Source organism: Marmota monax, unplaced genomic scaffold (assembly GCF_021218885.2).
Source record: "Marmota monax isolate L192 unplaced genomic scaffold, Marmota_monax_Labrador192_F-V1.1 WCK01_AAM20220418_F8-fsc00061, whole genome shotgun sequence".
NCBI classification, from domain to species: domain Eukaryota; kingdom Metazoa; phylum Chordata; class Mammalia; order Rodentia; family Sciuridae; genus Marmota; species Marmota monax.
Window position 1 is genome coordinate 19,534,900 of NW_026695230.1, and position 16,619 is coordinate 19,551,518.

At 34.4% G+C, this 16,619-nt stretch overlaps 1 pseudogene; it reads left to right on the top strand.

The window, feature by feature from the left end:
* Positions 1 to 929: 929 nt before the first annotated feature.
* On the top strand, positions 930 to 1,517 carry LOC124088421 (GTP-binding protein SAR1b-like; annotated as a pseudogene).
* The last annotated feature ends 15,102 nt before the right edge of the window (positions 1,518 to 16,619 follow it).

Consider the following 16,619-nt stretch of genomic DNA (forward strand, 5'->3'; position numbering starts at 1 on the left):
AACATTTCAACCATCAATGATTCAATATACTTTCTTCTCCATAGCACATGAATCCTTCTCTTAAGTAGACCACATCTTAGACCACAAAGCAACTCTTAAAAAACACACACAAAAAAATAGAGATAATACCTTGCATTTTATCAAATCATAATGGAATGAAATTAGAAATCAATGATAGAATAAAAATAGAGGCTATCTAACACTTGGAGACTAAATAATATGCTACTGAATGATGACTGTATAGCAGAAGAAATCAGGTATGAAATTTAAAAAATACTTAGAGGTAAATGAGAATAGCAACACAACATATCAAAATCTCTGGGACTCTATGAAAACAGTTCTAAGACAAAAGTTCATTGCATTGAGCTCATTCAAAAAAGAATATCAAGTTGCCAAATAAATAACCTAATATTACATCTTTAAGCCCCAGAAAAAGAAGAACAAATCAACACCAAAAGCAGATAGGAAATAATTAAAATCAGAGCTGAAGTCAATGAAATGAAACAAAAACATTTTTTAAAAAAATCAACAAAACAAAAAGTTGGTTCTTAGAAAAAATAAATAACATTGATAAACCCTTCACCAAGCTAATGAAAATAAAGAGAGAAAAATTAGTTACTAAAATCCATGATGAAAAAGGAAATGTCACAACAAACACTATTGAAATACAGCTGATAATCAGAAACTATTTTGAAAGTTTACACTCCAATAAAACAGAAATTCTTGAAGATATCAACAAATTTCTAGAAACATATGAACTACCCAAATTGAATCAGGAGGATATATACAATTTAAACACATTAATTTCAAACACTGAAATTGAAGATACCATCAAAAGCCTACCAACAGAGTGCTTTGCAATTCAGCCTCAAAAAGTGTAGGGAAAGGAATTGCATTCACTCCAGTCTCAGACCCTGTAAGATTTGGATATGTCCTTCATATTCTATTGGATCTACAGTGAGTTCAGCAGTGTACTATACTGTTCTTAGGATTATATTAAAAAACTGGTAAATTGGTATTTCTTGGAGTGGATAATGAGGAAAAAACATGCTAAAAGATGACAGACTTGGTCAACATGTCCCAACATTACATCCCACTTCAGAAGTATTGACTATTGCTGGTGTATGATTTTTACAACTTTTGATCCGGGTGGACATGTTCAAGCCTGAAGAGTATGGAAAAACTGCCTTCCTGCTGTCAAAGGCATTGTATTTCTTGAGGATTGTACAGCCCATGAAAGGCTGTTAGAATCGAAAGAAGAATTTGATTCACTAATGACTGATGACACCATTGTTAATGTGCCTATACTGATTCTTGGGAATAAGATTGACAGACCTGAAGCCATTAGTGAAGAAAGGTTAAAAGAAATGTTTGGTTTATATACTCAGACAATAGGAAAGGGCAGTGTATCTTTGAAAGACCTGAATGCCGGACATTTAGAAGTTTTCATGTGAAATGTGCCCAAAAGACAAGGTTATGGAGAAGGCTTCCGCTGGATGGTACAGTACATTGATTAACATCAACATCAACCTGCCTCAGCTCCAGGTCTTGACATTCAGGTCTACTCAGAGATTTGATCACTTGACATGCATAACTTGAATTCAATAGAATTTGGTTGGATTTAAAATACATGTTTTTTTAGATTACTAATGTTATATCAACTTAGTAATTTGAGTGAGAATTGAGAACTGATTCAAGTAAGTTTGAATATCCTAATGTTTGCTTTCTATTTAAAGTTTATAATCTGACATTACCCCCAGCACCATTTATAAAGAGCAACTTTGCAGCAGTACATTTGAAGCACTTTTTAACAATGTAAATCTACAAATTAAACCATATTTAAAAGCTCATCATATTAAATTATTTATGTACTTTTTTGGAACTAGTTTTTAAATTTTAGATTATATGTCTGCCTCTCAAGTGTACAGTTAATAATTAGCTTATCAATAATTGCATGATGCCTTACAATTTTCAATCATACTTTATATTATACAAATGTCATGCAATAAAACAAACTCCAATGTTTGGGGGGAAAAAAGAGTCTACCAACAAAGAAAAGCCCAGGGCCAGACAGATTCTCAGCTGAGTTCTACCAGACCTTCAAAGAAGAAATAACACCAATTCTCCTCAAATTATTCCATTAAATAAAAAGGAGGGAACCCTTCCAAACTCATTGTATGAAACTAGTATCACCCTGATACCAAAACCAGACAAAAACACATCAAGAAAAGAAAACTTCAGATCAATATACCTGATGAACATAGATTCCAAAATTCTTAATAAAATCTTGGCAAATTACATATAAAAATATATTAAAAAGATAGTTCACTATGATCAAGTGGGGTTCATCCCATGGATGCAAAGTTGGTTCAGCATATGAAGATTAATAAATGTAATTCATCACATCAATAGACTTAACAACAACAATAAAATTATTATCTCAATAGATGCAGAAAAAACATTTGACAATAAAGGCATCCATTCATATTCAAAACACTAGAAAGACTAGGGATAGTAGGAACATACTTCAAAATTGTAAAGCTATATAAGCTAAACCCAAGGCCACCATCATTCTAAATGGAGAAAAACTGAAAGCATTCCCTCTAAAAACTGGAACAAGATAAGGATACTCTCTTTCACCACTTCTATTCAACATAGTCCTAGAAACTCTAGCGAGAGCAATTAGATAGAAGAGAGAAATTTAAGGGACATGTATAGGAAAAGAAGAACTCAAATTATCCCTATTTACTAATGATATGATTCTATATTTAGAAGACCCAAAAAACTCCACCAGAAAACTCTCATAAATTAATTCAGTAAAGTAGCAGGATATAAAATTAATACCCATAAGTCAATTATGTTCCTATATATCAGTAATGAATCAGCTAAAAGAGAAATTAGGAAAACTATCTCATTCATAACAGCCTCAAAAAAATATACTTGGGAATCAATCTAACAAAAGAGGTGAAAGACCTCTACAATGAAAACTACAGAACATTAAAGAAAGAAATTGAAGAAGACCTTAGAAGCTGGAAAGAACTCCCATGCTCCTATATAAGCGGAATGTCAAAATGACCATACTACCAAAAGTGCTATACAGATTTAATGCAATTCCTATTAAAATCCAATGATGCTGCTCATAGGCATAGAAGAAGCAGTCATGAAATTCACTTGGGAAAAGAGGCCCAGAATAGCCAAAGCAATTGTTATTGAGAAGAGTGAAGCAGGAGGCATCACAATACCAGACTTTAAATTATACTACAGAGCTATAGTAACAAAAACAGCAAGGTACTGGCACAAAAACAGTTACAAAGACCAGTGGAACAGAACAAAAGTCACAGAGACAAACACACATAACTACAGTTATCTCATGCTAGGCAAAGGCACCATAAACATACGTTAGAGAAAAGATAGCTTCTTCAACAAATGGTGCTATGAAAACTGGAAATCCACATGTAGCAGAATGAATTGAACCCCTATCTCTCACCCTGCACAAAAAGCAACTCAAAGTGGATCAAGGACCTAGGCACTAGATCAGAGACTCTGTGCCTACTAGAAGAAAATGTAAGCCCACATTTCCATTGTGACGGCATAGGAAACAAATTCCTCAACAAGACTCTCAAGGCACAAGAAGTAAAATCAAGAATCAATAAATGGGATGGTATCAATCTGAAAAGCTTCTTTACAGTAAAGAAGCAATGAAGAATGTGAAGAGAGAGCCAACAGAATGGGAGAAAATCTTTGTCCCCTGAACCTCAGAGCATTAATCTCCAGGATATACAAAGAACTCAAAAAAACTTAATACCCCAAAAACAAATAACCTAGTCAACAAATGGGCAAAGGAACTGAACAGGCACTTCACAGAAGAGGAAATATGATTGGTCAACGAACATATGAAAGAATGTTCAACATCCTTACCAATTAGAAAAATGCAAAATAAAACTACATTGAGATTTCGTCTCGCTCCAGTCAGAATGGCAATTATCATGCTAAGTGAGATAAGTCATTCTCCCAAAAACCAAAGGCCAAATGTTCTCTCTGATATGAGGACGCTAACACACAATAAGGTATGGGGGGAGGGAAGAAGAGAAGTTTGTTGGATTTGACAAAGGGGAATGAAGGGCAGGAGTTGGGATGGGAATAGGAAAGACAGTAGAATGAATTGGACAGAACCTTCCTATGTTCATATATGAATACACCGCCAGTGAAACTCCACGTCATGTACAACCACAAGAATGGTATCCTAATTAAAATAAATTATACTCTGTGTATGTATAAAATGTCAAAATATACTCTACTATCATGTATATCTAAAAAGAACAAATTTTAAAAAGAAAACAAATCTCAAAAGATAATAAGAAACATTTTTAAGTAGTTGAATTTAAAAAAAAATAAGCTCCTGTTCATATGCAAAATTAAGTTGAGGTGATCCAGGGCTCTAGAGGGACACAGTTTGGTAGAATCAGCATAACCCTCTCTGATGATGTTTCACTCTTGAAATGGTGACTAGCAGTTTCCAATTTGGTTTACTCTCTTCATGTGGTATGTTTTTCCATCCCTGCTTCATTTCCTTGTACTATTGGTGAGCTGAATTGCCTCTTGCTCAAATTATAAGGTCCTTCAGGGTTAGAGAGGGACTGTGACTCATGCATTTTATTTTCTTTTCCCTTGCCTCCACCCTGAAGCTAGCACTCTGCTGTTCTGTTTTCTCTTTCAATATGAATTTATAAATATTTCAATACAAGTTTATAGAAGCAAAGCTTAATTTAAAAAAAATGATTTCTTTCATCTGGGTCTCTCAATAATTTCATGTTTATTTAAAATAATTATTATTTTATTTGATAGATACATATTGGGAATTTATTTTTGATTAGGTGCATTGCTTGTTAGCTAACTTTTATCATTCCTCAACACAAAATATCTTACTAATTGTACTTCTTTTTTTTTTTTTTTTTTTTGTAGTCGTAGATGGACAGAACGCATTTATTTCATTTATTTTTATGTGGTGCTAAGCGTCGAACCCAGTGCCTCCCACAGGCTAGGCAGGGGATCGCCCACGGAGCTACACCCCAGCCCCCTGTACTTCTGCATAGTACATTCCCTTCTCTGTGACCTTTCACTACTGGGTCAAAGTTATTAAAAACAATCTCGATGGCTCACTTCTTTTGAGTCTGAACTCAGAAGTGTCACTAATGATATTCTTTGCAAAGCATTTGATTTGCTTTTGCTGTGGGTTCTTTCTTTCACCCTAGCTGATGTATTTCTTCACCAGTGAGAATTGGTTCTTTCCTTAATCTCTTACTTGACTATTTTAGAACACTTGAACCAGATAAGGGGTACCATTGGAGGAGATAACAGATATAAATTAGAACCTTTTGGAAGGAACCTTGCTGCTCATCCAGTCTAAGGGTTCTTAATCTTTTGGTGCCTTTTGACCAACACTAACAAATTCTATTCTGAAAATAATGTTTTAAAATGCATTGAATAAAATTTTTAAAAACTGATTATATTTATATAAAAATATCTTTTAAAATCTCCAAATTTGTGCATCAATAATATGTGCTGTTTTATTAGTACATTTAATAACAAGATCTGGTGGGGGTCTATTAAATAATATAAATTTTCAAAGTAGTGATAAACACTAATGATATTTTGAGGTATTTATACCAACTATAATGTGATACAAAAATAACTATAATTTCTACTGGTAGAGAAAAATTACTACTACTGTTGTTGTTTGCTGCCCAAATACAAGTTGAAGAAGATGTCACATTTCCATAATAGGAGCATTTTTTTTTTCTCATTCAAGTTCATGGATCTTCTGAATTTTATTCTTTGACCGCTTTGGGTGTCTGTGACATCCATGTTACAACACCTGAATTATTGTGCAGTTAAGGAAACTGAGGGAGATCCCTGTGGAAAAAAGTGAAAAGAAATTCTGTTCATAAAGAGAACAAATGCATTTAAATTCCATTGTAGCTGAGTAATGAATATCAAGTCTGCACCTCCACTCCTACCATCTGTTTCTTTCATTCATTTGGTAAGTATATATTGAAATTTATTATGTGCTGAGCACTGGACTAGCCATTAGAAATTCACTGGAAAACTATCTTTATAAGGTGTACAATCTAATGAGGAGTTAAACATTAAGCAGATAAGTAGAGTTCATTTTATATACTTAGAAAGGGATAGTATAGGCTTTTGTAGAAATATATAATAGATGAAATTTAAACTAGCCTAGTAAGTCAAGGAAGAATTCTCTAAATAAGTGATGTCTAAGCTGGGAACTGAAGTTAATAAGAGTTATCCAGATCAAAAAAGTAGAGGAGTGTTCTAAATGAAAGAAATAGCATATTTGAAGATCCAGAAGAAAAAGAACATGAGAGCATTTCTATACTGGAGAAAAGGTCGTTGTAGTTGGAGAAGAGTGAAAAGAAAGTCATAAACATTAATCCTGGAGTAAGGCATGAACCACAATGTGCATGCCATATAAATCATTTCAGGGATTTGGGGACTTGTCTTAAAAAGAAGCAGGAAGTCACTAAAATTTTAAAATCTAATTTAAGCTGAGGTATGCCAACCCCCTAAAGTACACAATGATTTTCTAGTAGGTACACATTTGTATATGCTTTTATGATAATTACTTCCAGGCCCTCAAGTTCCCTATGTCTCTTTTACAAAATTGATTTGCCCAAGAACATATTTATAGTAGAAGCATTTTTTGTCCTTCTTCCCTGTATCCCCTTTCACATTGACCCTTATTTTATTTTCTATTGGTTGATCCTTATTTTTAAAAAGAAACAACTTTTTCTTGTCCATCTTGAATTTTACGTGTTATTATTTGGATATGCAGTGTGCCCCCAAAGCCCCTGTGTGAGATAATGCAAGAATGCTTAGTGATGAACTGATCAGATTGCGGGAGCTTTAACCTAAGCAGTGGATTAATCTACAGATGTGGATTAAAGTGGGTCACTGGGGGTATGGCTTGGGGACTTATATTTTGTCCCTAGTGAGCAGAGTTCTCTCTGTTTTCTTGTTGCCATGACCTGATGTGCTTTCCTCTGCCATACTTCTCAGCCATGCTTTTCTGCCTGACCTTGGACCCAGAGGTATGGAATTGGCTGTCTTATGGACTGAACTCTGAAATTATCTTTTTAAAAAAATTTTTTAGCTGTTGATAGACACAATGCCTTTATTTATTTATTTTTATGTAGTGCTGAGGATCAAACCCAATGCCTCACATGTGCTAGGCAAGCACTCTACCACTGAGCTACACTCCCAGCCCTGACCTCTGAAATTGTGAACCAAAATGAATTTTCCTCCTCTATGTTTTTGTTTGTTTGTTTGTTGTTGTTTTTGTTTTTGTTTTTTTTAAATCTGGTCTTTTGATTACAGTGACACAAATTCTGAGTAAAAAATTCAGAGGTCAAATCAAGAAACAATAAAAATATTGGTGTCTGATAGAAGAGAGATCAGCAGAATAGCGGAAAAGGATAGTTGGGGAAAGGAGGATGGATGAGTAGGGATAAGAGACAGGAAAAGGAAGGAATGGTGGAATAAAATTGACCAAATTATCCTGTGTATATGTATGAATATACCATAGTATTGTCATATATTTTTAAAGCATTAATTTTAAAAAATTGTAAATAAATAGAAGGAAGACAAGTAGAGGAAAGAGAATGAGGGAGGGAAAAGGGGAAGTAGTGGTTACTGAAATTGAGCAAATTATAGTCTATGATTTTATGATTATATCAAAATGAACCCCAATATTAGGTATAACTATAATGCCCTAATAAATTTTAAAAGTAAAAATAAATATCAGTGTCTGTTAATCTTCCTTTTCCCTGCTCATACATAATTGTTGTTCAGAATAAAATGTGGGGCTGGGGTTGTGGCTCAATGGTAGAGTACTTGCCTTGCATATGTGAGGCACTGGGTTCAATCCTCAGCACCACATAGAAATAAATAAATAAATAGAATAGAATAAAGGTCCATCAATAAAAGGAAAAAAATTTTTGATAAAATAAAATGTAGCATTAGAAATGGTATATTTCCTCATGATGGAATATACTAAAATCGAATACATTGTAAGGAGTACAAGAATACTTTTTGCTTAATGACTTTATTTCTTTTTAGTTTGACAATTGTAAACAGACCAACAAATGCACTATTCCTAAGGGAAAGTGGTAAGAAAATCAGGGAGATTATTAGTAGGAAATATTGAAGGTGATGCTACTTCCATCCATATGACAAGTTCATGGCAAGATCATGTACTCTCATCTCTATCTAATGTATCTTAGCATATTCAAGATGTATAAAATCGTGCTGGGAAATATAATCTTCTGTCTTGTGTGCCTATTGTTCATTCTCATCCATTTTGGTTTTTTTTTTTTTTTTTTTTTTTTCAGAGTGGAAATTAGAAGTTTATTAAAGGACAGCAGAAAAGACTTCTCCCAGAGGAAGAAGGGGACCCAAGAGGTGGAATCCGTGGAAGGGATGTTGTCTCCCCTTTTTATAGTTCTTTCAGTGATGGAATGTAGGTGGGAAGGCCCGAGGGGTGGGACACAGGTGGGCCAAAGAAGTAATCTGGTCAGGAAGGACTTCTGAGTCAGCACCTTTTTGCTGGGGGCTGTTCATTAACATTTCTTTGAGGTGGACTTTGGCCTAGGGCCTTTTCGGGACTTCATTAACATTCCATGAGTTGTCCTGCGTTTCCTGGAATCATTGCCAGCATGGCCTCCATTTTAGATTTCACTCGGTATTAGACCCGATTTACCTAACTACACTGACTACCTAACTTTAAATCTGGCTTCATTCCCCCCTCTAAGTTGGGAACTCCTTACTGCTGTAAGGAAGAGGGGCGAATAAGATCTTTCTGGCTTCTTCAGGCTGAAAAGGGACAATGTGGGGCAAGCAGTTTGGAGTCCCCCTTTAAAATCGGGTCTATCGAGTGGTCCATGATAAAAGTCCAATTGAGAAGTATTAGGCTGGAGGGCCATTCGAGGGATAGGTGGTCTATAAGAGAAACAAGAATTCATTAGTACTGGAACCATATTGATGCAGCAATAAATGCCATAGCACAGGAATATGCCAATGAGTATGATGGCAAAGACCAAGACTAACAATGTTTTCCACCAGGAAAGTACCAAGAACTAGGAGATAAGATATTGTTTCCATGACAAAGTTGCTGAGGACATGGCTTCTATCTGAGCATGTAAATCTTTAAGGATATTTGTCACATTGCCAGAAATGTCAGGGCTGTAAACACAACATTTAACTTTTAGGGTTACAGATGTCCTTTCCCTTAAGATATAGTTTAATAATTTAATGTCATCTGATCTTGCAAAATCCTTTTACTAGTATGACCTCTGTGTCGAATAGAGAAATCTTTAATTCTGTTACTTAGGGCTGGATAACCATACTTGCAAACACTAAGCCTACCTGTGTAGGTCTCATCCATTTTGTAATGAGAAAAAACATTTTCGTTCACTTAGATGTCAGCTACATATTGATTTCAGGAATTAGGAAAAGAAAATTTTGTTTGTTTCCATTTTAATGTTTTATATAAGAAAAAAGACAACTTATACATATATTGGAGGTAAATTAATCATGAACATTTATTCAGTTCCTGGGAGAAATGCTTTCATTAGCCCTACCCTTTAAAATAGTTTTATTGAGATAAAATTTCCATAATATAAAGTTCTTTCATTAGCTTTTTAATTTTATTTTATTATTATTTTTAATTTTTTTTTACCTGGTGCCTTACAGTTGTATACAATGGTGGAATTTATTGTTACATATGTTTTTATTAGTTATGGTCAAGGTTTGGATATTATAAATACATATTCATTTTTCACTCTGGCTAGAAGACTTTTACTTGTCATTCTTTAACTAATGAACCCGTGCTGGAGTTCCTTATTCACCAAAGCTTGGCTTCATAGCCCAACAACAGGAAACATACAGGCTTAAGGCTGCCACTGCCACAAAACTGGGATATCACTGCTTCTTTTAGGGACAACAATAAGGACCTGGTAAGACATCACCAAGGTCCCTGTGGCCTGGCTGAACCAGAGGTTTCTCTACTAGGTGTGCTCAGTTATCCTATTGCTGAGGTAACAGAGAGTCTTGCATAGGATTGCCTATCTCTTGTTTCTCCTACTAACAGCCAACTTCCCATGATTTCCTCTCACTAGTCATATAATATAATACCTCCATATTCTCACATCCTACCTTATAAACATCTCAGCCAGCCCCCAGTCCCTCTTCCACTACCAGAAACTGTAAACCATTACACAAACCTCTGAAGTATATGGTTGAAGATAATGGAACTTATCATTTCTGTATATAGTGACAAAACTGTAAATGTAAAAATTGAATCTAACTGATATATGGCTGCTATAATATTGATCTCTCCCTTAAAAGTAAGGTATTGGTAACCTGTAGGCACTCTATAAGGCAATAGGGCAGAAGCTGTAATACCTCAGATCTACACTGCAAGAAAGGAAGACTTTTACTTGTCATTTTTTAACTAATGAACCCTCTCTGGGGTTCCTTATTCACCAAAGCTTGGCTCCACAGCCCAACAACAGGAAACATATAGGCTTAAGGCTGCCACCACCATGAAACTGGGATATCACCGCTTCTTTTAGGGACAACAATAAGGACCTGGTAAGACATCACCAAAACAGACATCATAAAAACACAAGGGAGGAAAGTGCCCCAAACAAACCAAGACACTACAACAATAGAATCCATAAATAGTGAAGTAGGTTAAATGTCAGAGAAGGAGTTCAGACTATACATAACTAAAATAATTTGGGAATTAAAGAACGATGTAAGTGAGCAGATACAGGCAAAAATCGATCACTCCAACAAAGAGATAAAAGAACAAATTCAGGCGACCATCAATCACACCAACAAAGAGATAAGAAAGCAAATACAGGTTGCAGGTGATTACTTCAAGAAAAAGGAAGAGATACTGGAAAAAAAAAACAACAACAGAAATCCACAAAATGAAAGAAACAATAAGCCAATTAAAAAACTCAATAGATAGCATCACCAATAGACTAGACCACTTGGAAGACAGAAAGAACCTCCTCAGGCAATAAAGACAAAATATACAATCTTGAAAATAAAGTTGATCTCACAGTGAGGCTGATAAGAAACCATGAACAGAACATCCAAGAATTATGGGATACCATCAAAAGACCAAATTTAAGAGTTATTGGGATAGAGGAAGGTTCAGAGATTTAAACCAAAGGAATGCACAATTTCTTCAATAAAATAATATCAGAAAATTTCCCAAGCTTGAAGAATAAATTGGAAAATCAAGTACAAGAGGCCTACAGGATAACAAATGTACAAAATTACAACAGATCTACACCAAGACACATTATAATGAAACACATAATAAGGATAGAATTTTAAAGGCCACAAGAGAGAAAAATTAGATTACCTATAAGGGAAGACCAATTTGGATCTCAGCAGATTTTTCAACCCAGACTCTCAAAGCTGGGAGATCCTAGAACAACATATATCAAGCTCTAAAAGATAATGGATGCCAACTAAAAATCTTATATCCAACAAAATTAAGCTTCAAATTTGACAATGAAATAAAAACCTTCCATGATAAACAAAAGCTAAAAGAATTTACAGCAAGAAAACCTGCACTACAGAACATTCTTGGCAAAATATTCCACAAGGAGGAAATGCAATACAACAATGAAAATCTACAAAGGGAATAACTACAATAAAAGAAAATCCAACCAAAGGAGAAACCAAGTCAAGCTAAATAACAAAAATGACCAGTAATACAAATCATATCTCAATAATAACCCTAAATGTTAATGGCTTAAACTCACCAATCAAAAGACATAGGCTAGTATATTGTATTAGAAAAAAAAGACCCAACAATATGCCACCTTCAAGAGATTCATCTCATAGGAAAAGATGCCCACAGACTGAAGATGAAAGGTTGGGATAAAATATATCAATCACATGGCCTATGTAAGCAAGCAGGGGTTTCCATCTTCATATCAAATAAAGTAGACTTCAAGCCAAAGTTAATCAAAAAGGAAAAACATGGACATTTCATACTGCTTAATGTAACCTAAACTCAACAAGACACAACTGTTATAAATATATATGCTCCAAACAATGGAGCATCTATGTTCATCAATCAAACTCTCTCAAGTTCAAGAGTCAAATAGATCACAACACAATAATTCTGGGTGACTTTAACACACCTCTTTCACCACTAGATAGATCTACCAAACAAAAGCTAAACAAACTACATAACTCAATAATACAATCAATAACTTAGACTTAACTGACATATATAGAGTATATTATCCATCAACAAGCGAATAGACTTTCTTCTCAGCAGCACATGAATCCTTCTCTAAAATAGACCATATGTTATGCCACAAAACAAATCTTAGTAAATACAGAAAAGTAGAGATACTACCCTGCATTCTACCAGAACACAATGGAAGGAAATTAGAATCAATGATAAAATAAGAAATAAAAGCTACTCCAACACCTGGAGACTAAATAATATGCTATTGAATGAACAATGGATTTCATAAGATATCCAATAAAACATATCAAAATCTCTGGGACACTATGAAGGCAGTGCTAAGAGGAAAGTTCACTGAATGGAGTTCATTCCTTCAAAGAAAAAAAGTCACAAATAAATGACCTAACATTACATCTCAAAGCCCTAGAAAGAGAACAAATCAACTCCAAAAGCAGTAGGAGACAGGAAATAATTAAAATTAGAGCTGAAATCAATGAAATTGAAACAACAACAACAAAAATGAAAAATTGACCAAACAAAAAGTTGCTTCTTTTAAAAAAATAAAATTAATAAAACATTAGCCTTGCTAACAAAGAAAAGGAGAGAGAAAACTCAAATTACAAATACACATGATGAAAAAGGAACTATTACGATGGATACTACAGAAGATAATTAGAAATTATTTTGAAAATTTGTACTCCAATAAAATAGAAAATATCAAAGACATCAACAAATTTCTAGAGGCATGTGATATGTCTAAACTAAATCAGGATGATATACACAATTTAAACAGATCAATTTCAAGCAAAGAAATAGAGGATGCCATCAGAAGTCTACCAACCAAGAAAAGCCCAGGACCGGATGGATACACAACTGAGTTCTACAGGACCTTTAAAGAAGAACAAACACCAATACCTCTCAAACTATTTCATGAAATACAAAAAGCCTATATGTCTTTTGATTGTTGAGTTTAAGCCATTAACATTTAGGGATATTATTGAGAGGTCAATATCACCCTGATTCCAAAACCAGATAAAGACACATTAAAGAAAGAAAACTTCAGACCAATATCTCTAATGAATATAGATGCAAAAATTCTCAATAAAATCCTGGTAAATTGAATATGAAAACATATCAAAAATATAGTGCATCACTATCAAGTAGGGTCCCTCCCAGGAATGCAAGGTTGGTTCAACATAGAGAAATCAATAAATGTAATTCATCACATCAATAGACTCAGTTAAAAATCATATGATCATCTCAATATATGCTGAGAAAGCATTTGATAAAATATAGCATCCCTTCATGTTCAAAATGCTTGAAAAGCTAGGGATTAAAGGAACATACCTGAACATTGTAAAGGCAATCTATGCTAAGCCCCAGGCCAACAACATTCTAAATGGAGAAAAATTGAAAGCATTCCCTCTAAAAATTGGAACAAGAAAGGGATGCCCTCTGTTACCACTTCTATTTAACAGAGTTCTTGAAACTCTAGCCAGAGCAAAAAGACAGATGAAAGAAATTAAAGGGATACGGATAGGAAAAGAAGAACTCAAATTATCACTATTTGCAGATGATATGATTCTATACCTAGAAGACCCAAGACATTCCACCAGAAATCTCCTGGAATAAATTAATTCAGCAAAGTAATTGGATATAAAATCAACACCCATAAATCAAAGGCATTTCTGTACATCATTGACAAATCTGCTAAAAGTGAAACTAGGAAAACTTCCCCATTTACAATAGCCCCCAAAAAATAAATAAATAAAATACTTGGGAATCAACTTAATGAAAGAGATGAAAGTTCTCTACAGTTAAAACTACAACACGCTAAAGAAAGAAATTAAAGAAGACCTTAGAAGATGGAAAGATCTACCTTGTTCTTGGATAGGCAGAATTAATAATGTCAAAATGATCATACCTCCAAAAGCACTATACAGAGTCAATGCAATCCCAATAAAAATTCCAATGGCATTCCTTATAGAAATAAAAAAAAGCAATCTAAATTAATTTGGAAAAAATAAGAGGCTCAGAATAGCCAAAGCAATCCTTAGCAAGAAGAATGAAGCTGGTGGCATTAGTACTCCAGACCTAAAACTATACTACACAGCTATACTACATAACTATACTACATATGGATTTCCAGGTTTTGTAGCACCATTTTTTGAAGAGGTTACCTTTTCTCCAATATATGTTTATGGTGTCTTTGCCTAGCATGAGATAAAACTGTATTTATGTGTTTTGATCTCTTTGACTGTTGTTCTTTTCCATTGGTCTTTGTATCTGTTTTTGTGCCAATACCTTGCTGTTTTGTTACTATAGTTCTGTAATATAATTTAAAGTCCGGTATTGTGATGCCTCCTGCTTCACTTTTTGAGATGTATTTTGTCTTGCTGTTATCCTCAATATCCTTGTGATTCTAATAGTAAAAAAAAAAAAAACTCATTTTAACTGGTCCTACATTACCATTATTCCATCAGATACTACAAAGGCTGCCACAGAATAGAATGTAGGCATTTAGGGATGCTATGCAGTGCTATGCATACATCCAACCTCCTTCTCCCAGCAGAGACTACGGACAAAATGTGTTTCTAAAGGTGGGATCATCTTCAGCTGCCTCCCAAAACACTGCTTGGAACCACTTTCGTCATTTCTGCCAGATTCATTAAAGTTACAACCAACATTTTACCAGAAGCTCAACATCAACTCTCATGAGTTACTGAAATCCTGGATCAGCCAGGAATATCTACATCCATTCTGAGCACCTTCCCTAGATGCACAAACTGCTAGTAAGTAACAAGAGTTGGAAGGTAAGAACAGAATGCCCTTTGTATAACTTATAGATAATTTACTGCCATAAATGTTACTTTTGATAGTAAATTCAGAAGAGTTTATCACTTTTCAAGTTCACCTGAGGTGCATTTCATGATATCAGATTCCTGCTTTTAAAACAGTAGACTTAAAACAACTTAGTTGCTTAGTTGTATGGGATTTATCTTTTCCAATGTTTTTTTTTTTATTATTATTTAACATCACTTTTCAGATGAGGTTAATCAGACACATAAATAAATATCTGCAAACAGCCAGAATAAGCCTTGAACAACATTCAATAAAATATTAAGGTTGAAAATTGTTGACTATCAGCCCACAAAAACTGTGGAGAAAGCAACTGCAATAATGAAATATGAAGACAATGACAGAGAAAGAAGAATCAAATTTTGAAGATTACCAGAAGAGGCAAGAAATTATGGTCTTAAATTGCCAGTAAAACTCAAAAGGACAATGTCTGATGCTTCAGTTGTTTTCACCAAGAGGAGACAACTTTTAAAACTGTGGATCAAGCTGAACACAGTGATGCATGCTGACACAGGAAGATCACAAGTTTGAGGCCAGCCTGGGCAATTTAGTAAGACCCTCGTCTCAAATTTTCAAAAAATAAATAAAAAGGGATGGGGATGTAGCTCAATAGTAAAGTGACACTAGGATCTATCCCCAGTACTACATCCTTTCCCCCCCCCCACAAAAAAAAGGAAAAAAAGAAAGAAAAGAAACAACCAAATAACTCAAGTGTCAATGTTCATTGTCTGACTTTTGAAGAAAATGTTCACGAGTTTTTACCAAAGAAATTTATGATGCATTTTCTGATGAAAAGATCTTAGTAAAATTTTTTAATTGTGGAAACAATTGAAAGTTGACAGAATTGTTCTCAAAGAAACAAGATTATGAATGGTATTCTAAATTCTGGAATTTATTATCAAGTGATTGTGATTTGTATAAACCTCTGCCAATACACCCATATATATACAACTTTTCCTATTTGTATATTTCTTTCTTTGTATGAAACTTTTATCAAAATTAAAATTATAAGTTTTCTTTTTAAAATTTTTATTGGTACATTATAATCATACATAACAGTGGGATTCATTGTTACCTCTTTGTACATGCACATAATATAATTTGACCAATTTCATCCCCCAGTGCTCCACCTTTCCTTCCCCCCTTTCCCCTCCCCCCTCTTCCAGTCCCCTTCCTCTATTCTACTGTTTTCATGAGATCTGCCCCCACCTTTCCCCCGCCCCTCTCTCTATGTACATGAAGTGATTTTTGGTCACTTATAAGTGAAGAAAGAGTGACAAATCTAACTCAGTACTGTCTACCGCATGTGAGAGGAGTGTGTTCTTTCCTAGAGCTGCCATAACAAGTATCACAAACTGTGAGGCTTACTTAAAGCAACAAAAATGTATTGTTTCTTAGCTCTGGAAGTTTGGAAGGGAGAAACCAATGTATCAGGAGGGGCCTATTTTCTGTAAGGATCTAG